The sequence below is a fragment of the Tupaia chinensis genome, unplaced genomic scaffold (assembly GCF_000334495.1).
Source record: "Tupaia chinensis unplaced genomic scaffold, TupChi_1.0 Scaffold000335_1, whole genome shotgun sequence".
Taxonomy (NCBI): Eukaryota; Metazoa; Chordata; class Mammalia; order Scandentia; family Tupaiidae; genus Tupaia; species Tupaia belangeri.
Genome location: NW_006159829.1, coordinates 2,212,755 through 2,238,684, shown reverse-complemented (window position 1 = coordinate 2,238,684; position 25,930 = coordinate 2,212,755). Strand labels below are relative to the sequence as shown.

Below are 25,930 nucleotides of genomic sequence, written 5' to 3'. Positions count from 1 at the left end.
GAATGACCTGCCCCCTGCCCACGCTCTCATGCCTCTGGACCTCGGGTCATGCAGCTCTCTCTGCTGGAACTCCTCCCTCTCTTCATCTGGATAATTCCTCCTTGACCTTCACCCCACCTTGGCAGGAAGCTGGGCAGCTCCTACCAGGTACAAGGCATCAGGGTAAGAGTGTGGTTGTTGCCATATCTCCTGGGCTCAGGTCCCAGTGCTACCACTTTCTAGCTGTGTGACCTCTGGCAAGTTCCTAAGCCTCTCTGTGCCTCAGCTTCTGCCTGTGTAAGACGGGGTGAGGATGGTCCTGCCTGCCTCCCGGGGCTGCAGGGAGGAGTTAGCAGATGTCAGCACAGGACACCGGTCTTACTACCATCAGAGCCCGCAGTGCAGGCTGGTGCTGCCGATGTCCCTGTGAGATATCCTGGGGAGTGACACACCCCCTCCATGCTGTGCCTGGGGCCTGGTCCTGCTCAGCACACAGGTTAGCAGCCCGGTGGCCTGCTGTGTCCAGGAGCTCTGGTGGGACACCTGTGGATAGAGGGGCACCTGGCTTCAAAGCTGCCTTCAGCCTCTCTCTTGGCTGTGGGGACCAGCTTTGTTGTTAGCCCGTGCAGCGGGTGGGCCGCGCCCCCTGCTGGCAGCACCTGATACTGCGGGAGGTACAGGTCCACAGGAAGACAAAGGTTGCCCATGTCCACCCCACGCTGCCCCCCCGCCCAGGTCCACAGGGGAAGAAGCAGGGCCTTGAGCCAGTCGCTGGGCCAGAAAGGAGCAGGGCTGAGGTTTGGAGCCAGGGCCATGTCCAGAGCCCGTCTTTCCAAAGCAGTGTGGCCATTTTCACTAGCCTTCTCGTCTCTCTTGCCAGACGCTGCTGTCCCCAGGGCTCCTCCTACCCTTAGAAAACACCCTTCATTCGCAGTGCCCTGTGCTCGGCAGGAAGGCTGCCCCCATCTCCTTGAAGTCTCCCCGATGGACACACCCTGAGGCCTCCTGTCCCCAAGTGGCAGGGACTTGATTTACATTGGGTTCTGCCTGACACCAAGCCCATGCCCGCTGGTCCTCAGACTACTGGGTCACAGACCAGGGAGGCCCCCGGAGCTGAGGTCCACCCCTCTTCCCTGCCCTGTGGGAATCCAGGGACAGCTGTCCTGGCTGTGAAGCCCTCGAGATCCCTGGGTTCTTCTCTGGAACCCGAGTGGCAGATCCCCGGAAATCACACATGCAGTTATCATGTGGCGGCGCAACCTGCTTCTGGGTCCACACTCAACTGAAAGAAGCAAGGACAGAGTATGAGGATACTTGCCGGGTGTTGCAGCGGCGAGTCCGCAGGGGCGTGTCCGCAGGGGCGTGTCCGCAGCTGCCAAAGCAGAGCAGCCCAGGCGCTCATGCCCCAAGGGGTAAGCGAAACGTGGTCTAGACACCCTGGCACTGCTCGGCCCTAAGAAGGAAGGACGCTCTGCCAGCGCCGCGAAAGAGCACCAGGGAGGACACCAGGCTGCCAGAGCAGCCGCATTCCTGGAGGCGGAAAGTAGAAGGGGCTGCTGGTGGTCGGGGGCAGCAGAAGGGGACTGTGTTCCTGGGTGAGGGCTTCAATTCGGGAAATGGGTTAGCTCTGTGGATGGGCGCCGGTACTGCGAGAGCATGAAATGCCACGGAAACACCGGAGTAGGCGGCCCCGACGGCACGTGCACTAACGGGGGTGGGGGGGCGGCCCCTGTGGCAGACGACGTGATCAAGAGGTGACAGGAGATTTCTCTTCCTCGAGTCTGCCCGCCAGGCGTCAGGCTCCAGCCAGGGCGGGCTCACCGCGGCTGCACTCTGCGCTTCCGGCCCGCTCAGCCCCGGGAGCGCTCATTCCGCGTGGGCAGCCCAGGTCGGAGCCGCTGAGCTCAGGCCCCGTCCCGGCGCAGGCTGTGGGAATGGCACCGTTACTGGCACTCGTCCCCTTGCGCGTCAGTTCACTGCCGTTTTTACTCTCGCTCTTACAGTTTTCTAACTCAGCCACAGGCCCAAAAGCCGGTCATTCCAGCTTGCACGATTTACCTAGGGCGGCTTTGTCACTGTCCTTTACACACTTCTTACGAATTACCTATGTGTTCGAACGAGCGTCTCAGACAAGTCTGTTACATCCTGACAAGTCAGTCAGGTGTCTTTTCCAGGAGGGAGCCCCTGACTTACAATCCTGAGGTGTAGACCAGGGCTTCTGGGACTGATCATGTAGGAAGGCCCATAGCCGACCAGGTCCTAGGTAAGGCCTTCCTTGGAGCGGGATGGCCCGTGGTGCCCACAACAGGCCCCGAAGACCCTGCTCTCTATTTAACTCACACTTTGCTCAGTTTTGACTCCAGTGGAAGCAGAATGTTTTTTTAGATAATTTTTTATGTAAAAAAATTACTCAGTTGATATGTTTTGGTATCTTTTAAGTACAAATTTACTTCTTATCAAGTAAAAAAAATGTATTTTCTCTAAATCCTTAAAATATAAATGCTATAAAAATCCCTTACTGGGGCCAGCAGTTGGCATGGTGGTTAGGGCACTGGACTCCTACATGGCTGATCTTGGTTCAAGTTCTAGACCTGGTGGCTAACTTTCTCATTTCCCTCTCTCTTTCTGTCTGTCTTTCTCTGGTGAGCACTTGTGCCTCCTAACAAAATTAAGTAATAATAATAAATTAAAAAAATTTAAAATCCCTATATCTTGAAAGCCCTACTGCAAATGTATGTTACAGACACCCAGCAGGGAAAAGAAGAACAGCCAGGACAGGGGCCGGGTGGTGGAGGAGCCTCCACGGGGGTGTCCTAGAGGCCCCTGTTTGTGCCAAGGGTGGTGAAGCCGAGAATGAATGGTATGCAAAGACCCCGTAGGGGTGCCTCTCTCTCTCTAAGAAATAAACTTTGGGGACCAGCGAGTGGTGTAATGGTTACATCACTGGACTCCCACATAGTAGACCGCAATTCGAGTCCTCGACTGGCAGCTTAAAACTCATGCCGAGCACGTGTGTGTGCGTGCCCAAAATCCCAAGAGAATAGAGGAGAAGGGATTGTGGCATGGCCATCCCCCCAAGGGGTGATTTCTCGCTTTCTGTCTCTCTGTCTCTCCAGACAGCACATGTGCTCTGTAGCAAAAAAGTCTCTGAAAAAAAAGAAATGAACTTTAAAAATGGCTAGAGTAGCTAACTCTGTGTTACGTATATTTAGCACAGTCATCTTTCCTCTCTTCCTTCTTTAATAGTTTGCTATAGGGTGCATGTGCTCGCCAGAGAGAGACACAGAGAAAGTGGAAAATCATCCCCGGGGCAGCAGCCATGCCGCAATCTCTTCTCCGACATCCTCCTCTCTGGAATTTGGAGAAGCATGTGCACATGCCCCAGCGTGCTTCTCAAGCCACCAGATTTGGGACTGAACCATGCAGTGGCCACATGGGACCCAGCTGTCAGAAGCACCATGCCAATTGCTATCCCCTCCCCCCTTTTTACGACAGAGGCTTGCCATGTCGTGACCCTCTCTCCTCAGTCTCCCGGCTGTGACCGTGGGTGTGTCCCACACCTGGCTCCTTCATGCAGGGTCTCGCTATGTCACCCAGGCCAGTCTGAGCGGGTGATCCTCCTGCCCTGACCTCTTCCGGTCTCTGGCTGCAGGTGCATGCTACTGTGCCTGGGCTGCAAGGTGGATGGAGCAGAGAATCAGCCCAGGCCTCCCGTGTGGTCACAGCCCGCAAGTACATCTTAGTGTTGCCTGCCGCTGCAGCCGGGCCCAAAGTAATACCCTTTTTAAACTTTTTTTTTTTTTTTTTGCCATAGGATGCACACACTCACTGGAGAGAAACAGTGAGACAGTGAGAGACAGTGAGAGGGGAAATGAGAAACTGCTCCCAAGGGGGTGGCCACACTGCAATCCCGTCTCCTCCATCCTTCTCCCGGGATTTTGGGCACACGCGCACCTGTGCCCAGTGAGGTTTTCAAGCTGCCGGGTCTGTTACTTGCCAGCGGTCGGCCATGTGGGAGTCCACACTCACTGGAGAGAAACAGTGAGACAGTGAGAGACAGTGAGAGGGGAAATGAGAAACTGCTCCCAAGGGGGTGGCCACACTGCAATCCCGTCTCCTCCATCCTTCTCCCGGGATTTTGGGCACACGCGCACCTGTGCCCAGTGAGGTTTTCAAGCTGCCGGGTCTGTTACTTGCCAGCGGTCGGCCATGTGGGAGTCCAGCCCCACAGCCCCACACCATCTGCTGGTTCTCACGGCATCACTGTAAGGGCTAGCTGGGCTTTGAGGACTCCCGAGGCAGACGGCTGCATGTCCGGGCGTGCCAGTGCTCGCTGAACCGGCAGACTGCATTCTCGGCCCCAAGGCTGCCCTTCTCCCTGGAAGTGTGTTTTGCCATGTGACCTCGTGGTTCTGCTAGGACAGGGGGACATATTCCCTGACCAGGGTGTCTGCTGGGCCATGTGACTTGCTTTGACTAGAATGTCGGCAGAGCCCACCTGAGCAAAGGCTTCAGATGTGCGTGTGTGCTTGGGCTCTCTTCTGCTCTGCTGTCCCTCTGGCGGAATGTTCCAATCAGCCCGTGGTCCCAGGAAGACCAGAGTCCCGTGGCTACAGCTTAGAGCTGAGCCCAGACCAGCTCGGCTGATCCTGGGCTAACCCTCAGCTCTATGAGCGAGTATCAGTGCCTGCCATTGTGAGCCACTGAGCTTCTAAGATGTATTATTTATTTATTTATTTTTGCCACAGGGCTTGTGTGTTTGCCAGAGAAAAACAGAGAAAGGGAAAATGAGAAAGCACCCCCACGGGGATGGCCATGTCACAATCCCTTCTCCCCCATTCTCTTGGGATTTGGGGCACACAAGTACATGGGCCTAAATGCTGCCGGTTCGAGGACTCAGACTGCGGCTGGCTGTGGGAGTCCAGTGCCTCAGCCACCAGACCACCTGCTGGCCTCCTGGGGCTCTTCGTACGTGCAGAGAACAGCAGCAGTTAACCGTCACAGCCACCCTGGATCAGAGTCCATGGCGCCACAGTTCCTCTAGTTCCAAACTATAACCTTGACCCTGCTGTGTAAAACAAGGTAGGGCGAGTTACTCTCCCAGGACTGGCCTTTTCTGGTTTTGGGGAACAACTTTAGAGTTAGAAATCATAGACCAAAATTCATCCATGCAGAGTGCACGGTGCAGGCCAGCTCTGCTGCCTGGTAATTAAGGGAGGTGAATCCCAGCCCCCACAGCCTGAAGGACATGCCAGGCACGTATTTGCGAGAGCCCCAAATCCTGACAGGGTGGAGACGTGGAGAGAGGCTTGCAGTACGACCACACCCATGGGAGGCTTTCGTCCTCCACCGCTGTTTGTCTCTCTGGAGAGTACACACTTTTTCTGGCAAATAACAACAATCAATTAAGTGTACAAGTCAATGGTCTTTAGTACAGGGGGCTTCAAAAACTTCATGGAAAATGAATTATGAAAAACTATGCATGAACTTCAAAATATTTGCACCGAATTAAACTTGTATTTTGACTGTCTTTTCCCACAAACGTTCTGAAGGCCCCTAGTATATTCAGAGTGGTGTAACCATCACCACAATCAGTTCTAGAACATTTTTAAGAAGCCGGGAAGAAAGCCTGGCCCTCTTAGCAGTCCTCTCCCAATTCCCCCATCACCCCCAACCCAGGCAGCCACTGATCCGCTTTGTGTCTGTGGCCTCGTTGGCTCTGCACATGTCATATGAACAGAGGCCCCAGCTGGTCCTGGTTGTGGCATGCACAGGTGCCCCGTGTATGGGGAGGTGCCAGGATGTGAACTCAGGAACTTTCCCACGCAGGCCTGCTGGAGTTACTATCACACCACCAACCGGCCCCTTCACTGGTAACGAAACCCCACTTACTTGTCCCTTTTGTGGTCCCTGCTACTGACGTCACATCACAGAAGTTCTGCCTGACCCAAGGTCATGGGCTTACCCCACGTTTTCCTCTAAGAGTTGTAGTTTTGGCTCTTACATTTTGCTCTTTGATTAATTTTAAGCTAATTTTTTTAAGAATCATTTTTTACTTATTTCATTCTATTTGTTATTATTATTTTTTTAATTTGACCAGACAGAGACAGAAAGGCTATTTTCCCCACTGAATTGTTTTCTCGTCCTTGTCTAAAACCACCTGACCATAGTGCGAGGACTTCCAGTTCTGTTCCTCAGTGGGCCTTGGCTCTGTCCTGCCCTTAGGCCAATACCACACAGTCTCAGTTGTAGCTCTGTAGTAAGTTTTCAAGTAAGGAAGTGTGAACCCTCCAGTTTTGTTTTCTTTTCCAGGATAGTTTTGGCTATTTCGGTGCCCTGAATGTCCCTCTGAATTTTAGTTCTCAGCTGTCAGTTTTTTCAAGGAAGCCAGCTGGGATTTTGACAGGACTGTGCAGAATCCACATGGCGACCTGGGGGAATGTTGCCAACATTGCTTCATTTGTTTGTTGTTTTTGTTTTTGCCTCAGGGTGTATGTGCCCCCTGGGGGAAAGAGAGAGAGAGAGAGAGAAACCACCCCCCACCCAAGGGGGATGGCCACACTGCAATCCCTTCTCTATTTCCCCCTCTGGATTTCGGACACGCAGGGCACGCAAGCTGCTAGGTTCAGTACTTGAACCTCTAAGTGGGCCATATGGGATTCCCCGCCGGAACCGCAATGTCCCCAGCTGGCCCCACGTTGCCATCTTAGCACCAATCGGTCTTCTGACCTGAGGACCTCGCAAGACCAAGTTTTAATGTGAATTTATTTTTTGAGTGGGTAAAAGTTACATTTGGGAGGAGGGGGCACAGAAAGGTGACAGGAACAGCACCCTCGCTCCGCTGTCTCCTGGTCCTCCGCAGAGGCCACCCAGGCCAGACCCCTGTGTTTGGGGCAGTCGGCCGCAGCCCGCTGGCACACGTGTCCCCGCACAGCTGGCACACCGGCCACACTTGCTGCTCTCTCCAGCCGCAGCAGGGCCGGCACCTGCGCCCGCGGTCGCTCGTCCGTGCGGAGTGGGCGTGTGCCTTTCCGGGCCTCGTGGCAGCTCTCATCTGACGACCCCGGCTGCCAGGTCTGCGCCTCCACACGCGGGGCCCGGCCCTGCTCCTAGGCCCCGCGGGGACACAGCTTACCTACTAGTGTCCCCACAGGGTCGTGCCGGCCCCCTCCTCGGCCCCCGCCCCGCGGCCCCACGGACGCAGGAATCCTGGGCTCTGAAAACGCCGGGAGCCGGTCTACACCGCAGCTCTGCGCAGTCCACTCAGCTCACAGGAGTCCTAACCGCTACACGACTGGAAGAGCAGCCGGGCCCGCGATTCAGCGCAGACGGAGCGTGCTCACCGTTGCGGACTGCGGGGACCAGGCGCTGCGCCCGGGCCTGCCTCGGCGTCTGGGGGTGACCCGCGCGGGTGCACGTGTAAGCGCGCAGAATGACCCAGGCGCGCCGCGGGACACCTCGCTGTTTCCCTCCTAGGGACAGAGCCCCCGCGGTGCACGTCCCAAACGCCCAAGGCCGTGGCCCAGAGGGGCCGAGGGGCCGACGGAGCTTGGTTCGCGGAGGGAAGCTGGCATGCTCCTCCCCGGGGCCTCTAGGGGGCGCACACGCCATCCTTACGGAAGGGCGCAGGGCCGCTGTGGCCGGGAAGTGACGAGGGCCAGAGCCGGACTTCTGGAGCTGCAGCGATGCACTGAGTTTTCTCACGCCGAAACTGGCGCACAGGCAGGCGCAGGGAGTTCCGTGCCCTGTCCGGAAACTGGCGCACAGGCAGGCAGGCGCAGGGAGTTCCGTGCCCTGTCCGAGCTAGTGACAGTTCGCCCCTGCGTCCATTCACGGTCCGCAGTGTCTGTTACTGGCTGTCACACTGCCGGCTCCCACAAGGCCCTTTCCTCCTTTCTGGACCTGCAGCTCCTCAGTGTCCTGTCCAGGGCAGGCCAGAGCGGGCAGCGCCTGCGGCAGGGGTGAGGGGAGGATGAGTGAGCTCGCCCTGGTCTGTTCCTCCTGGCTACACCGCTGGACACTGCCCCGGTAGGTTCTCCACTCGCAGCCTCAGGGGCTTTCTTCCTTTGGACTTCCGTGCTTCATGCTTGTTTGTTTTGCCTTGGGACACGAGCGCTTCCCAGAGACAGAGAGGGAGTGAGAAAGTACCGCCAGGGAGGACGGCCATGGTGCAATCCCTTCTCCCTTCTCCTCGGGATTTGGGGCTTGCATGCCCATGTGCTGGCGTGTTTTCCAAGCTACCGGTTCTGGGACTTGAATTGGGCAGTTGGCCATGTGAGATCTAGCCACCTCAACTGCCATGCCAACTGCTGGCCCACCACATGGCAGTTTAATGTTCTAAGTAAAGAAAAACGAAACAATAAAATTATTGGCATCCTGTTTTTGTTCATCTCTATACTGGGTGATGCTGGTTTTCTTTCTTTTTTTTTTAACTTTAAAAATATTATCATCATTATTTTTTCAAGTTGAGAGAGAGAGAGAAAGTGAGAGCAAGCTGCCAGGGTCTAGGACCCAAACTGCGGTCAGCCATGTAGGAGCCCAATGCCCCACCACACCTCCTACCAGCCCTGGGGGATGCCAATTGTAAGTGTGTAGTATTTTGCTCTCATGCTGTGTCAAAATGACACGTTTGTATTGTGTGGTTTGCACACCCAAGTGTGTGTGGATGATACCAGAACACGGAAAGGCTGCACGAACCTCTGTGCTGGCCAGGAGTCCCTTGGTGTGCACTAACCACTACCTGACAGAAGGGGTGGTGTCCACACACGCTGACCTCCAGGCCCTGTGGCCCATGGAGTTCTGTGCCCACTGGGCATGCCGGACACTGGAAACGGGGTACAGGAGCAGAGGCATGCATGCCACAGGCTCCTCTGCCCCCTCCCTGCCATTGCCCATTGCGAAATTCAGGTTTAACCGAAATGCCTGATAATTTCATTACGGCGATGGCAGAGCATCAAACCAAACACGGGGCTCTCTGAGTGTGGTCTGCACTGCTGCACACCGCGTGTGTGTGAGACCACGCCTGTGGGTGTCCGGGGGAGAAATGAAATGAGTCCCAGGCTGGAGGTGCTCGGGCGAGGGTGAGAACAGGGCCACCAGCCTGGGAGTCGCTGACAAGGGGTCATCCACCCCCCTGCCCATCCATCCATTCATCTTTTTTATTTTAAGAATTATTTTAATTTAACTTTATTTACTTATTTATTTTAATTTGACCAGAGAGGGGCAGAGTAAGAGAGACAGACAGAGAGAGAGAGAGAGAGAGAGGAAAAGCAAGCTGCCAGGTCTGGGACTCAAACAAGAGTTGGCCACATGGGAGTCAAGTACCCTTAGCCACCATGCCATCTGTCAGCCCTCCCCCCTGTTCACCTAACCACCATTCATCCATCCTCCTGTCCATCCACCCAGCTAACCATCATTCATCGACCAACCTGTCTACCCATCCATTCATCTTTTTTTTTTTTTTAAGAATTATTTTTAGATCTTTCCCACTATACAAGATGGCAGGTGAAAAAGCTGTGAAGCAGGATACTAAGGAGAAGAAACCTGAAGCCAAGACGGCTGATGCCAGTGAAAAGTTAAAAAGGGTGACCCCAAGGCTAAAAAGCCCAAGAAGGGGAAGCCCCATTGCAGCCAAAACCCGGTCCTAGTCCGGGGCATCGGCAGATACCCCCAGTCTGCCATGTATTCCAGGAAGGCCGTGTACAAGAGGAAATACTCGGCCACTAAATCCAGGATAGAAAAGAAAAAGGAGAAGGTTCTCATGACCGTCACAAACCAGTTGGTGGAGACAAGAATGGGGGTACCCGGGTGGTTAAACTGCGCAAAATGCCTAGGTATTACCTTACTGAAGATGTGCCTCGAAAGCTGTTGAGCCACGGCAAAAACCTTCAGTCAGCGTGTGAGAAAGCTGCGAGCCAGCATCACTCCCGGGACCAATCTGATCATCCTCATTGGACGCCACAGAGGCAAGAGAGTGGTTTTCCTGAAGCAGCTGAGCAGCGGTTTGCTACTTGGAACTGGACCGCTGGTTCCCAATCGAGTTCCACTGCGTAGAACACACCAGAAATTTGTCATTGCCACCTCCATGAAAACTGATATTAGCAAAGTAAAAATCTCCAAGCACCTTACCCATGCTTACTTCAAGAAACAGAAACTGGGGAAGCCCAGACACCAGGAAGGTGGATCTTCGACACAGAGAAGGAGAAATATGAGATTTCAGAGCAGCGCAAGGTTGATCAGAAAGCTGTGCAAATTTTACCAAAAATCAAAGCTGTTCCTCAGCTCCAGGGCTACCTACAATCCAGGTTTGCCCTTACAAAATGGAGTTTACCCTCACAAATTTGTGTTCTGAATTTTTTTTTTTACCAAGAACCTAATTCAGTAACTGATCATAAACAAAGAATTATTTTTATTTAACTTTATTTATTTATTTACTTAAATTTGACCAGAGAGAGATAGAGTAAGGGGGATGGGAGAGAGAGAGAGAGAGAGAGCAAGCTGCCAGGACTGGGACTTGAACAGCAGTCGGCCATGTGGGAGTCACATTCCCTTAACCACCATGCCACCTCTCAGCCCTCCGATCTGTTCATCTAACCATCATTCGTCCATCCACCTGTCCATCCACCCTTCTACCCGTCATCCCTCTCTACCCATCCATCCATCTGTTCTTCTACCCATCCAGCCCCTAGCCATCCATTCATCCATCCTTCCATCCAATCACCCATCTCTCCAACAGATGTTTTCGAAGTCTCCTGGGAGCTAGACACTAGGGCTTTCATGTGATAACTCAGTCTGTCCTTAGAGCCCTTTCAGTAAGATGAGGATGACTTGCTTATACAGAGATCAGAGCCTGGTCATTTGTGCCAGGCGTTTTCAGAGGGTAGGTGTTGAACATTTTGAGCGCTCTGGCTCTCCTAGGATCTAGCCCATACGTACCCTTTCGCTGCAAACAGCGAAGAAATGGAACAGGTGTGACTGTGACCTGGACCCTTGTTTTGGGTTTTGAGAATAGAGTGGAGGCTGGCTTTGCTCAGGGACAGCTTAGGTCTGCTCAAGAGGGGACTGGGACTAGACAGAGGCTGGGAGGGGTGAGAACACAGGAGTGGAGGTCTCCATGCAGGAGTGTGGGACTGAGCATAGCGGCCCATCTGGGCATGGCCACCCACCAGAAGAGCAAGCCCTCTTGAGTCCCGAGAGGTGAGCAGTGCCCTGTCCATTTTATGGAGGAGTGGCTGCTTGCCACTAAGTGGTAAGAGTCGGGACGGGGCCGACCAGGGTTGAGGGGAGGAGCCCTGTTCTTGATGGAGGATGTCCAGGCACTCTGATACCCCACCTCCCTCACCCCAGGCCGGCATTGGGGGTGTGGGAACCCGCCCTGGCTGGCTGGCTCTGTGGGCTCTGACTCACAGCCAGTAAACAAACACCAGTGAGGTCTTGCTTAACTCTGTGAGCAGCGGGGCAGGAAAGGGGAAGGAAATGGGGCCTCAGCGAGCACCCAGTGGCTGCCAGGCCTGAGGCTGGCAGAGCTATTTCTCACAGCAGCAGGAGGTCTGCACGCTGCCCCGTCTCACTGGGAGACCAAGGCTTCAGGAAGCAATCGAGCTGCCGGGCGCTGGGCCTCTTGCGTCCCCACGACCGAGGGCCCCTGTGACTGGCTCCCCCACACCTCCCTGTTGTCCCTCCCAGACATCGTCGCCGTCCCGGCAATGTGACAGCCGTGACTGCGGGGGAAATGAGGGCAGGGGAAAAGGCCCACGCCCACGCTCGGCTGTGTGTCCTGGGCCACAGCCTTATCTGGCCATGTGAAGAGGTCACGTGGGCGGCCGTGACTGTGAGGGTCACAAGGTTGCTCTCAGCCAAAAGCCCCTGCATGTCCTGTGGCTGCTCTGTGTGGTGGCACGGTTTGAACACCTGAGTTTTTGCTGATATTAGCAGTTACAGGTGACTCTGCAAACACATTTAAAATGTGAAAGAAAGACCAGCCATCTGCACTCCTGCTGTCACCTGGCAGTGTAACTCTCTCCTCACACCTAGTCGGGTGTCCACGCGGTGTGGCCCCTTCCTCACACCCAGCCTGGTGTCCGTGTACCCGTGCACGCGGCGCGGCCCCTTCCTCACACCCAGCCTGGTGTCCGTGTACCCGTGCACACGGCGCAGCCCCTTCCTCACACCCAGTTGGGTGTCCGTGTACCCGTGCACGCGGCGTGGCCCCTTCCTCACACCCAGTCACGTAGTGAAGCACTGAAGCAGGAGCACCTCCATTTTGAACTCCTCTCTGTATTGGAAACTTGGTTTCTCCTGCCTAGAGTAAACAGAGTGACTAACACGCCTCCTGTCTGTGCTAAGTGACCCGACTCCCCACCCTAGACCTTCCTTAGTGATGTAATTGTCACCAGATGCCTTGCCCTGGGCCACGAAGACCATTAAGATTCCCTTGTGTTTAGGTAGGGATGCAGCATACCCCTAGGAATGATTAGCTTGCTTGTTTTGCTTCTATAATTTACTTTTGCCCTTACATGTAGGAGCCTACACCCTGCCCTTCCAAGCCCACCGCACCTGGTCCTCGTGAATCGTCACGTCATCCCAGAGAAGACTGTGAATTTTTGCCTATGTAAGATCCCTTCTCCTTTCACTCGGGGCTGCGGGGTTTTGGGAGACATGAGTTGCCCGTGTGCCGCCGGCTTAATCAATGAACTCCAATAAATTTGGCTGGATGTCCTCTTATTTCTCGCTGAGTAGACTATAACAGTATCCGTGTACCTGTGCACGCGCGGCGTGGCCCTCTCCTCACACCCTGTCACGTGTCTGCGTACCGTGCACACGGCATGGCCCTCTCCTCACTCCCTCACCCTGTCGCTTACTCATGCACGAGCATGCTTATCGAGTACCCGCTGTGTGTTAGGCCTGGGTTTGACCTGAACCAAACGAACAGACAAGCACCTGCAGAGACGGTGGGCTCAGGGCCCACGTCCTCCGAGTCTGTGCGGCGTGCACCATGGTGTGGCTGTCTACACTGGCAGTCTTAGCACCCGCTGCCTCCAGGAGTGAAGGGGGGTGTCTCCACATTGCACGTCTTTCTCTGTTGAAACCATCCAGGCGCAACCCACATCCAGCTGCTGGGGTGAGTCTGTGGCAGGTCCCTGGTAGGTGAAGGCTGACACCCCCACCTGGCCCTGGCTCCCCACCTGGGGCCCTCACCTCTGCCTGTGTGAAGAGCACAGCCCCTCCTGCCTGCCCCTGTCTCCACGGCGCACACCTCCAGCCTGTGCCCAGCCCTGGCAGGGTGGGGAAGGCAGCCAGCCCAGAGGACCAAGGCTCCCCGTGGCCACTGGAGGCCAGGAGGAGGTGGGAAGGACTGCGCCTGCCAGGCCAGGCTGGGGCGAGAGGAGGGCAGCGTTAGAGGCAGCGGAAGTCCTGCACAGGCCGCTCTCTCAGCACGGCGCTGCAGGCCACACCTTGTGGATGCTGCAGCCGACGTCTGCCTCTGGGTGGTTGCTTCGCCGCACTCGGGACTGCATACCAGAACCAGCCAGTGAGAGCGAGCGGCCGGCCATCGTGGGCCCGTCTGCCTGGCCACAGCAGAATGGCCTGGGCCTCCAGGTCAGGTGCCTGGGCAGAGCGCCCCCTCTGGAGCAGGGAGCCGGGTCTCAGGGACTTTGGCCACTGACCTCCTCAGTGGAGGATGTGGGATTTCTTGTCTGTGTGTGAACATGATGAGGACTTCCTGGGTGATCAGGAGGCCTCGGTGAGACACCCCCAGGGCACCAGGCTCAGGGAGTGGCAGGCACTCGGCAAAAGCTTCTTGTGCTGGTCTTGTCCTCAAGGATCTCCACTAGCCCCTCCAGCTGAGCCGAAAGGATTACCAGGTGTGCATGGGGCCTCACGGGCCGGTCCCCAGCCGGTGCTGGCACTGCCGAGGGCAGAGAGGGAAAGGCTGGGAGGGACCCCAGGCACAAAGGCCAGGGGGAGTTCCTCACTGGGGGACAGAGCCACCCACAGGACCAGTGCTCCAGAAGCCGTCGGCCAGCCTCCCCAGACACTCATGCACACCTGTGTACGTGTGCACACGCGCACACCTGCACATAGGTAAACATAAATACCCCCCCACACATGTGCACACACGTGTATGTGTAGCCATGCATGCGTGCACACATGCACACACGCACGGGAGCACACGTGCATCCTCGTCTCTGTCTGGTACTCTCTGCTCTCCACTTGTTGCACCTAACGCACTCCTTATCTCATGTGTTTGCCATGGACTCTGGGTCAGGCTTCCTGGGCCCCCTGCCTGCTTGGCCGTGCGCTGGCTGTGTGACCTGGGCAGCTTCTACCCTGCCTCGTGCCTCAGTGTCCCCGTCTGCGGGAGACTAGCCTCTCTGCCTCATAAACAAACACTTAGAGGGCCCGGCGCTGCCTCTCTGCGCTCTTCGTGCCTCCCCTGACTCGGGGTCAGACTCCAGGCTCTGCCGCACCTCTCTCCGACCCTAGCAGGTGTGCAGTCAGCATTAGCGAGCCAACCAGTGGCCCTTGGCAGCAGGCCTGGATTCAAATTTAGGGGCCCCAAGATTCCTCCTCCACTGTAGCAGGAAATCAAAGCTGGCTTGGGCCAAGAGGGTGCATAGCTGGGCCCAGGGCCAGGCCAGACCTGGGGAACCGGTTTGAGAGGCTCCTCCTCCTCCGGTGGTTGGGGACGCTGCATTCTTCTCCTCAGACACCCTTGAAAGCTGAGTGTCTTTGTCCCCCCCACCTCCCACTGCCAGCTCCAGCCAAGGGCCTGGGCTTTCCCGGACAGGTGCCTGCCCTGGGGGGTTAGCCAGGGACCACATTAGCCACAACCAGACCAGCAAAGGCTGGGGGCCTGCTCAGTCCTCCGCAGCTGGCGAGGAGCAGGTGACGAGCCTGCTCCGACTCTGAGAATCCCGGCCTGGACTCCGGCCAGCACCTTCCTGCTGGCCACTGGGCGAGTCACTTGGCTCTTAGCCTGTTAGAGAGTGAGTGTCTTCTTCCACTTGCCCCCGGTGGAGTGCCTGGGGGTCGGGTGGGGTCGGCCACCCAAGGGACCCCCAGTGTCTGCCCTCCCTCTGTCCCGGGGTTGTCAGGGTGGGCTTGGTGCCAGGGCCTGGATGTTTGAAGTGGCCCAGATTCAGCCCTCTGTCCTCTGAGAAGTGCCCTGTCCTCTCTTCCCAGGAAGAGCTCTGAACACTCGCCCCACTGTGGCCAGATGGGAGAGTCTGAGCAGCCGGAGATCTGGGAAACCACGAGGCTCACACCAGGAGGATGCAGGCCGCTCAGCGCAGCACCATGTGAACAAGGACAAAGAAGGGGACAGGAAGAGACAATAGGGCTCTTCTGAGGGTCCCCGGGTGCCACGCCAAGGGCAGATGAGCCCCTGTGGGCATGGGGCAGGCCTGGGGGCTGCCCTGTGGTTATTGACTGGGGTGAGGAGGCCCCTGAGCTTGGACAGTGGCTGGACACTCAAGCATTTGCAGAGGACGAGCGGGCTGGTGCCTGCCTGCGCATCGGGGCTGCAGCTGGTCTGTCCTGAGGGCAGGTGCCTTCTGGAGCAGGGCGACGGGTATGCTCAGGAAACGGGGAGCTCCCGCATTAGGTAGAAGCAAAGCAGAGCAGGCTCGTGCTCAATAACCTCCACAGGAAACATTGTTTTAAAACAGAAAAGTAATACTGGGGTGCCGTGGCTGCTAAGGCGCTAAACCCCTTTGGGCTGACAGTGCAGTTCGAGTCCTGGACCCGGCAGCTTGAAAAGCAGCCCGGTGTTTGTGCATGCCAAAGATCTTGAGAGGAGAATGGAGGAGAGGGGATTGTGGTGTGACCATCCCTCAGGGGGATACCCTACAGTGAGCAAACAAAAGCCACACACGTGACGACAGCAAATACACAGGTGGCAGCGTGTGCAGGGCTGTAAGCGCGCTGGGGAGGCTGTGACAGTAGGCGTGGGGCATAGTGGAGGTGCGCGGGTAAGGTACTAAGCCGTTTCTGTAACGAACTTGAGCATCCGGGGACTGGGATGTCCTTGGGGTCCGGGGTCCAGTCCTCCTCGGACACTGAGTAATGACTGTAATACTAACAACCATAACTTCAGAAAACTTCTTTCTCCCTTTTTAAAATTTGCCAGCAAACACGCTCTTGCTGGGGAAACAGAGAGAGAAAGTGAGAAATGCCCCCGAGGATGGTCGGGCTGGGGCTTTGGGAGCACATGCACGTGGGCCCAGCTGCTGGCTGGGAGTCGCGCTGCACTGTCAACCTCGTGGAATCCCACTGCCCTAGCCAGGCACTACCCACTGGCCCAGAAAACGCTTCTAAAACAGAAAGATTTAAAACCATATGCTGAGGGAACCAGCAGTTAGCGTAATGGCTATGTCGCTGGACTCCCACGTAGTCGACCGTGGCTCGCGTCCCGGAGCCGGTGGCTTAAAACTCACGCCGGGCGTGTGTGCGTGCGTGCCCAAGATCCCGAGAGGAGAATGGAGGAGTAGGGATTGCGGCATGGCCATCCCCCCTGGGGGTGATTTCTCGCTTTCTGTCTCTCTGTCTCTGTCTGTCTGTCTGGCGAGCGCATGCGCCCTACAGCGAAAACCTCTTAAAAAAAAAAAAGGAAGAAAGGGGTGCCTGAGGTTTCCACCTGACTTTAAAGCCACTTCAATCATGTTTAAAAGGACTGGCTTACATCGATTGCTAGAGGTGGGTAAGGGGGCGCTGACAGCGGCGAACAACCCCAGGTGAGGCTGCCCGAGGGCTGGGCTGTGGCCACTGGAGGCAGGCAGGGCCTGACTGCAGCCGGCGGAAGCTGTGGTCCCGAGGCCAAGGTCTCTTTCTTGGCCTGGTAGTGGGTTTACGGGGTTCACCTCGGGATTTCCACGAAGCCGTGTTTGTCTCACACGTGTCTCCTCACGATGCCAAGGAAGTAAAGGAGAAGAGAACGGTGCCCGAGGACGAGAGCCGTCGCGGTGGCTGAAGGCGGGCCCTTACCTGGCACGGGTGGGACCGGACGTGTTCCAGATTTCAGAACGTTTTGGATTTTGGAAGATTTGTCCGCACATAGTGAGGTACTGGGAGGGGCCCAAGCCTAAGTGAAGTTTCAGCCTCCCAGGCCTTGGCCAGGGCTGGAGAGAGCTGCCTACCACTTCGCTCCGCAGTGTTGTGACTCCACTTTCCAGGAACCCTGGGCTGGATCCCCACTGAGGCCATGTAGGTCCACAGATTTCCAGGTTCTGGAGCATTTGGGCTTTCGAATCTCCCTTTAGGGATGCTCCACCTATGGTACCGGAGACCGGGTAAACCCGAGTGAAGGTGGTGACAGTGGCCAGGCAGGGTTTGGGGTAGACCAGGGTCTCTCCACCTTGACATGTGACATTTCGGGCTGGATTGTGGGGCTGACTGTGCACTGCAGAGTGTGGGGCAGTGTCCCTGGTCAACGTCAGCTGCTGTGGTGCCCCCCGCCCAGTTGTGACAATCGAAAGTGTTGTCTCCAGAAACTGCCCCGGTCCCGGGGACAGAACCCCCAGGGTGGAGATGAAGGCCAGCCCCATGCTGTCCCGGCCTCTGCTTTCCCCTTGCAACACTCCCCACTTCCTCAGGTTTGGGCCGAGAGAGAGCGAGGCCACCGCCTCAGAGACCTCAAGGGTCCACTTCCCGACATTTCCTCCATCGTCACCCCCTTCCCGTGACCTTGCCTGTGGCCAGGGCCAGGATGCAGGACGGTCACAGACCACCTGGTGTCAGAACATGTGACCACCCTCCCAGACCAAGAAGGAACTGGGGCGGGAGGGACGAGGTGGCCCGCAGTCCTACAGCAGGGCTGGGCAGCACCTGGCTGGCCTGGTCTGACGGCGGGGTGGCGGCATCAGCACCACAGGGCCCGCAGAGCTTCGAGCTCAGCCCCTCAGCTCACGGGTGGGGAAACCGAGGCCCTGGGGTGGGTCCTGGCTCCTTGCAGACAGAGCCAGGCTCAAAGGCAGAGCCTGAGCCCCAGGGAGAAGAGTCCGGTCCGAGTGGGCCGTTACTGAGCGCCTGCAGTGTCCTCACAACTGCCTTGCGTCTGTTGCTTCTGAGTGCCTCCCGCACCGTCTACACCACCTCACTGAATTCTGTGAAACCTCACGAAGTGGGCTCTAGGTAGGGGCAGAGTTGGAGGGCAGGGGGGAGGTCAGTGCTGTCCCAGGGCACTGGGGACGGAGTCAGACCTGAGTGTGGGTGAGCTGTGAGGTGTGGCGGCAGCTGCCAAGGGGTGACGCAGTTGCCGTGACCCTCGTTCTATTATGACGATTACAGGAGACAGTGAGGGGCACCCCATGGTCGGACCAGGCAGGCCTGTGCTCTGGGGCTCAGGACCTCTGCAGATCCCAGGGCCTGTGGCAGTTGGAGGCAGGGGGTCGAGCTCTGGCTCTCTGCCCCGTCCCCACCTGGACTGGCCGAAGATTTCCTTGGAAACAAAGAACGCTTCTGTTTAAACACAAGTTCTTGGACCAGGGGATAGGGCTGGGGCTGGACTCTTGGCTTCCTGCTGCTGGGGAGGACTCCTAGCCACCTGCAGCGCCCCCAGCTGGGCCCTGTGACTGGGAAGTGCTGCTTAAGGAGGCTGCCTCTGGGGAGCCCCCCGGGGGGCAGCCAGAATGCTTCAAAGAGAGAAGAAAACAGCCTGACGCCCTGTTTCCGGGGGAGCTGGCCGAGGTGGCTCTGTGGGCTGAGGTAGGCTGGGCTGTCTGGCGGGTGCCCCAGGGGAAGGGCGGGCCGCAGGGTCTGCACAAAGCCAGGAAGCCGACCTCACCAGGGAGGTGAGCAGAAGGGCGCTTCCTCTTTCGCTTCCACATTCACGGTCAGGGACCCTGCCTGATCCAGGAGGTTCTCAGACTGCAGAGCGCCTTCCTCCAGCCTGGACAGGTTCACGGAGCAATCCTGAGCCATTCCCAACCCCAGCGGGGAGAAGGAGGCTAAAAATAAACAAAAACACTGTGAGAGGACAGTGCCAGGATCCCACAGAAGAGCAGAGAGGGCCCTGGGAGCCCGACCTCGCCTCGTCCCCAGGCCACCACACTGCAGGACGGGGACACCAGTCCCGGAGCATTTAAATGACTACTGAACAGATTGCGAGAAGACAAGTCCTGGCACCACGGCTGTCAGGGAGTCAGAAAACTTCGCCCGTTCCCAGGAGAGCTCCTACGGTCCCATGAGGGGTCCCATGAGGGGTCCCATGAGGGGTCCCATGAGGGGTCGTCTCCTCCACTGGGTGCTCGCTCCTTTGGCGCCTGGGCCGGGGCAGGAAGGGTAGGAGACTGTCAGTGCCTGCCTTACCTTCCGACTCAGCGGGTCATTCCATCTCTCTGAGCCTCTACCTCGGTAGACTGGGGTAACGATGTTGTCAGTGCATTTCAGACTCGGAACCTGTTAGGAACAAAAAGCTTTATTTGGGATTTTAGGGGTTGTGACCCAGTAAGTGCATATGTGGGTAAAAGGAATGGGGTGTTCCGGAGCTGAGCAGGAGAGGTGGGTTTTACAGAAAGAGCAGGGCTGCAGAGAGCCGTGAAGAACAAAGGTGGATGAGCCGTTTCCCAGCTCCCGGCCGTGGTCAGGTTTAAGGCAGGGGCACTTCCTGATGGCCCTGATCCGGGAGACTGGAACCTCCTGCCCCAGTCACTTCCCAGCATTCATCATCACCCTGGAGAGCCCAAGGGTTTGAGGAGCTGAGAGCCAGGGAACAGGAGCAGAGACCACCCACGTACCCTAGTGCAGCACCGCCGATGCGTGTAAGGGGTATTGCGGGTGCACATCAGTCACTGTCACTGTCGTAGAGCGGAGGTAAGGATGGCACTTTCCATAACTACGATCAGATTAGGCAACGTATGACAAAGCCCTCAAACAACAGTGGTTTAAGTAAGACGAGTTTGTTTCTCCCTCACGTTTAAAGACCTGGAACAATGTAGCCTATAGCTAGGTAGGGCTTCATGTCACCAGAGGCTCAGGCATTGTCACCTCATGATGCACCCTGGCTGCTTCAGATCCAGCCATCATACCTAACTCCAGGGAGCAGGCAGGAGAAAGGAGAAAGAGAATAGTGCGTAAGAGTATTCCTAGAAGCTTCACTGATGGTTCCTCTCTCACTCCTGTTTCACAGAAGGCTAGAACTGTCATCCTGCAGCTGGGCACACTGCCATCCCCAATAATGCAAGGGTTCTGCTGGTAGGAGACCAGAGTGTCTGGCACAGAGTAGCTTTGGGAAATGCATACGTCGGTCACCAAGGTGCTTATTAACTGTAATTATTTGTAAAATGGAAAGAATTATCTGGATGTTGGAGAGACTAAAATGAAAGATTTTATAAGTCGACCTCACAGGATAGTTTGTAGGTGGCCCAAGCAAGTTCGGAGAGGGCTGCAGGCTAGTCCCATGACAGCGACCTCCCAGCTTGTTTCGCTGTCTGGTCTGACGGAAGCCAGGTGCAGCAGGCATGGCTGATGGCCCCACGTCCTTGCGACGTTTCTCAAGTCTGCTCATGCCAGGGGGCCTTCTCTGGCCAGAGGTGCCCTCTCCGAAGGCCCTTGGAGGACAGACGCACAGGAGGGTTCATGTGAGGCCCCAAGAGCAGCTCTCTGCGTCAGCCCAGGGACAGTGCTGTGCACACTGTGGGGACGGCTCTGCGGCCAGCTCTGCACATCCCTCCAGAGCCCGCAGATGGGCCTGTTGCCTCTGTGTGGAGCATCGGGGGAACAGGGTCACCAACTGTCCTGATCTGTCTCAGACGGGCTGTGGTTTAGTGCCGAAAGTGCCACGTTCCAGGAAACCCTTCAGTCTGGGCAAGGCAGGGGGTGGCCACTGTGTCATGGACAGCCCGGGCTGCCACACTGCTCTCCTCCTGCTTCCGGGGGTCACCGCCCAAATACACAGCTTGCACTTCCTGTCTCGGGCGCTCCCGGGGACCCAGTGCAGGACGAGCTGCCCGCTGAGGTCAGGGAGCCTACAATGCACCTGCACACCACGAGGAGCAGATCTCCTGCCACGCCGGTGGGCATTTCACGGAGATCAGAGCGCCCTCCCTGAATAGGCTCGGGGTAGGCTCGTTCTGAGGGAGATGAGTAGGAGTGGGGGAGCCCTAGCATCTGAAGGCAGCTGTGGGGACAGGGCCAAGGACATCGGGACATCCTTGAAGGAGAGCAAGCCTCAGTTGTGTTGTTTGCAGGCCGCTGGGGTTCCTGCAAGCCGCTGTCTGGTGAACACGGCCTCTGGGGCCCCCAGTTCCTCAGCAGCTCTTTGGAGCACGGAGTTTCCAGTGGGGTAGTGAATTTCCAGCACCTCTGTCCCCCCCATGGGGGCAGTAGGACAAGGTCAGAGTTCTAGTCACCGCTATCCCAGTGCACAGGGTTCTGTGCTGAGAGGCTGCCCGGAGCAGGAGCAACAGGCCCTGCTGTGAAGTCGGAGGGCTGGAGCCATCAGGGCAGGTGGTCAAAGGCGTTACCTCAGGTGCTGGTCCAAGAGCCTCAAAATAAAACACACGAAATCGCTCACAAACAGCACCCACATCTTAAACTACCGCCCTGGCACTCCTCGGTGTCCCGATGCGGTTTCTGTGTTGGCCCTGCAGGCCTGAATCCCCCCTTCACGCCAGCCAAGGAGCCTCAGGCTGCTGTTGGGTGGGCAGCTGTTCCCGGCACCCAGGTGGGGAGGGGGACGCAGCGGTCACCACCCTGGCATCTGGTGGTGTCCGGTCAGTGCCGAGAGGCCATTATGCAAGCTGGGGTCAGAGGGGAATGCTGCAGGTCTCTTGAGGACTCAGGGACATTTTCTACAAACCTCATTCTGCAAGTCGTCAAAACTTCGAAGATTTCACGTAAACACATCTTATGAAAAAGCTGTGTGTGGGTTTCGAAAAGTTTTTGCACTGTCATAAACTTGTACTTGAGTTCCATTTCCCACAGACTTTCGGAAGTCCCCTCATCTGGTCCTGCTGCTGCCCAGGCGCCCCGGGGCACAGCCTGGCGTGGGACTCGGACCGCCCCTGTGCTCAGTTCTGCTTGGGGAGGGCTGGAGTTGGGTTTCCACAGCCTCACTAGGGCGGCTCTGTGGGGAACAGGAGGGTGGAAGGAAAGCAGTCCCGCTCTGTGTGGGGTGAGACCAGTGGCTCTGTGCTGTCCGTCACGTGGAGCACCTGCAGCCGGCCTGGTGGCCACGCCTCCCTCCAGGAGGAGCCCACGCCCCCTCACTCGGTCACCTGTGCACTCTCATTCATCCCTGCAAGCCACATCCGGGGCCCCGAGCCCACTCTGTCAGGTGCATGACCCCAAGTGCACTCGGCGGGGACTCGGCCCATGGGCCTGTGTGGGGAGGGCAGGGGGATGGGCCGCTATACAGAAAGGGCTGGAGGCACCTACTCTGAGGTCTTGGGCCGTTCGCAGTGAACTGGCAGCTAAAACTAGCCACTGCGGGGCCGACCCTGTGTCCTGGCGGTTGGAGAAACTGGGTCCCAGGGAGCCAAGCCAGGGAGTCCAGGGTAGGGAAGGGGCTTCCAGTCAGGGTGTGGTGAGGGGTGCGGGAGGAGTCCCCACCAGCAGAGCCTCGGCACTTCATCTGCTGCCCACCGAGGGGTCCCTGGGTCTGTGCACAAGTGGACGTGGGGGCTGGGATTCTGGCTCTGGGCCTGCCACGGGACTCCTCTGCCCTCAGTTGTGTGAAGCGGAACGAGCAGGGGTGGTTGTGGGGGTCAGAGGGAGATTTCTCCTGGAGTTCCTGAAATAAGGCAGGTAACCAGGAAACATGACCTGCTGTCACCTCTGCTGTGGGATGCCAGCTCAGAGCCCCAGGTCCCTCTCATGTAGAATGGGGATATTTGTTCTTACGTCAGGGAGGGTGGTGCGGATTACATAGTAGACAAAGGATGCAGACTGTGATTCCAAAACTCAGAAATGAGTCCATGACCCACCTGCAGCTGTCTCCTCAAATACCAGTGTTGAGTTCTGCTGAGTTTTGCTAGTTGCGAAGAAGCCAAGGGCTTCCTGGCATGTCTCCGCTGTATGCATCTCTGATGTTTCTGTTTTTCCCAAATAGCATCAGCAGTTGAGCAGTGGCAAGCGTTTGCTTAAGGAGAAGGTGCTGCAGGTCTTAGTTTGCACGGGGCAGTAAAAGCCAGAGCAGGGCTGACACGCTTTTGGGAAATCTGACCTGGAACGCCTATCTCTCACCAGCTGCCAGCCTGGGGAGGTGACAAGGCCAGACTTCCCGACCAGTATGGAGATGAACAAGACTCTAGGAGTGATCAGGGCCCGAGAAGCAGTTGGCCTGTTCCAGGAAAGCTTGCTGTTCCACAAGCAGATGCCCTAAGGAACGCTTTTGCTGGGGGCAGGGCCCGCATGGGCTCTCAGGTGGTGCTTACACTTCCTTAGAAAGGGTTCAATCACAAGAGGTTCAAAATGACTGTAAGAAAAACCCCTCGTGGGCTCCAAGTCCTAGCAGTCCTCTCTGGAGTCTTCCTCTGATTTCTGTCTGGCCGGGTGGGATCGAGTGGGGTCCTCGACCATGCAGGCTCAGTTTCCACCCCGACCCAAGGGATGACCACTCCCCTTTGACTTAGAGAAAAGCAGCCCATGACAGTCACCCAGGCAGGGTCGAGCCCGGACTGGCAGGCTCTAGTCTCTGCTTCTGTCTGCCAGGCACGTGGAACCTGAGCTACTCTGAGGAGGAAAGGGCAGCAGCCACACTTAGAAGCCACCCACAGCCCGGGGAGGCCCTGCAGCAGCTCCCAGGACCTGGCCAGAGTCCTGTGCCCCTCTCTGCCTGCAGGCTGGCCTCGAGGTTTCCAGACCCCTCTGGGAGGAGTGTCCCTGACACGTAGTAGGTGCTCAGCTCATGATAGGTGTGCTTTTGTGAATTCGTCCTCCAGATTTCCTTTCCTTGTATTTTTTTAAAGCTTATTTTATTAATTAATTTTTCTTCTTTTAAAATTTGCCATAGAGCATGTGCCCACCAGAGACAGCAAGAGAGTGAGAAAGTGAGAAAACAAGCCGAGCATATTAATTTAACTCTCTATTGACCAAATTACCACTTCTACACGTGACCGTGTCCAAACTCTTGAAGGGCTCTCTCTCATTGTCTTTGCGAAGCCTTCGAACTCTTGTCTTTCAGACCTACGGCATAGCTACATTCAGACCTGCCACGTGTGCCCACTTTTGTATCCGGCACCGCAGGACTAGAGCGATCAAGGGCCCTGTGCCCAGGGAGTCCTCGCGGTAAGGGTGAGCGTGGCATGGCAGGTGATCGAGTGGGGGAGCCAGGGCTGTTGCACAGGGGTGGGACGGGGGCCAAGGCAGGGGCGACTTCCCGTGCACTGATCTGTGCCAGACGGGGAAGATGGGGAGTGAGAGGAAAGTGGAGGGATCCCACCTGCTCAGAGCTGGGAGGGCAGGGCATCGTCGGGGGTGGGACAGCACCTCAGGGAGGTGCTCAAGGCCTCGAGATAGACAGCCTGACAAGAAGCACCTGGGCTGTGGGAGCCGGAGGGCATCTGCGCCTGCTGAGAGGCCTCACCTGCCCCGGCCCTGCCCCAGCCCTGCCCCGGCCCTGCCCCTCAGACCTTGCTGCTGCCTGGGGTCCCAGTGGTGGCGGGATGAGCGCTCTTCCCCCTGGAAGTGTGCAGCCAGGGTGCCATGCTTGGTTGCCTGCTCACGTGTGCATTTATTCGCTGGGACAAGGCTGTGGCCGAGCCTCTCTCCCAGTGCTGGACCCACAGCAAGGCCGAAATGAGGAGCCCCAGGGCTACACTCCCTGCAAAGGCCCGAGGGAGGCTCAGGGCCCCAGCCTCTGCAGAGCTCCTTGGCTTGCAGCTGGCCCTCCTCAGTCTGGTCTCCACCTTGGCGAGGTCCTCTCCCCGGCATGCCTCCCTGTCTCTCTTGGGGGGAGTCACCCACCACAGATGACGGTCACCTTTACTTAGGTAGTGACACTGGCAGAGACCTCATGTCCAAACTGGTTCACACTTGAGGTTCCAGGAGACATGAATGTGGGGGTCACTATTCCCTCCACCACAGGTTCTGAGGGCCCCCCAGTCTCCACAGCCCCTTCACTGGGTCGCGTCCCTGAACACGCTCTCGGCCTATTTGAGCCCGTCTCTGTGCTGCCTGTCCAAGGCCCTGGGCCAGCAGGGAGACTAAGGGACATCAGGCCCGATGACCGGGGCTCATCAAGGGGTGGTGACCAGTGTCCAGCAGTGCACAGGGGTGAGGCCAGCTACATCGGAGAGAGCGGAGGTCAACCCAGGAGTCTGCACTGACCAGGCGACCTCTGACGGAGCAGGTTACAGGGAGGGGTGGGCCTGACTTGGGTGTGTGGGCCCAGGAGTGGACGTGGTGGAAGGCTGGCCTCACCCTGACCTCATCATCCACGCTCCAACTAGCACAGAGATGGGTCCTCCAAACTGGCGCTGGCGGGACGGGCAGTGTGGAGCAGCTAGCAGGGGCTGCCAGGAGGGGCAGGCACGCTGGGAAGGAGCTGGCCCCACTGCCCATGGCCCTGTGCTGGTGGTGCAGACCCAAGGCCAAGGGCTGGGTTCCTGGCAGGATCCAGGGAGGCCCATCTGTACAGTGGGCAGTGTGGGCGGCAGAGGAGCAGGGGAGGGGGAACCCCAGAGGTGGAGGCCAGCTGGTGCCCGTGCCCCTGGGTCCTAGGCGAGTGAAGGCAGGCAGGCAAGCAGAGAGGGTGAGATGCCCCTGCCTGCTGCTGTCAAGGAGCCTGGGTGGGTGCAGGGGCTGAGGGGCAAGGAAGGCCGGCCGCAGGGAGATGAGTGCGGGCTCAGGTCTGTTCCTGGCCTGGCCCCCTCATGGAGCGGAACAGCCTCCTGAAACAGAAACCATCACTGGGCGGAGGGCAGGGGCTGGATTTCAGGTAGCGAGAATGTCTGTGGCCAAGGCCTTTGTCGTTCTAAACAAACCCACCCTCAGCCCGCCATCCCTCCCC

At 57.3% G+C, this 25,930-nt stretch overlaps 1 long non-coding RNA gene across 1 annotated transcript; it reads left to right on the top strand.

The window, feature by feature from the left end:
- Window positions 1-6: 6 nt before the first annotated feature.
- Window positions 7-16,054, top strand: LOC102481970 (uncharacterized). Its single transcript, XR_335090.3, has 3 exons — window positions 7-147; window positions 12,501-12,589; window positions 15,166-16,054. It is a non-coding gene; the product is annotated as an uncharacterized LOC102481970 (long non-coding RNA).
- Window positions 16,055-25,930: the final 9,876 nt, after the last annotated feature.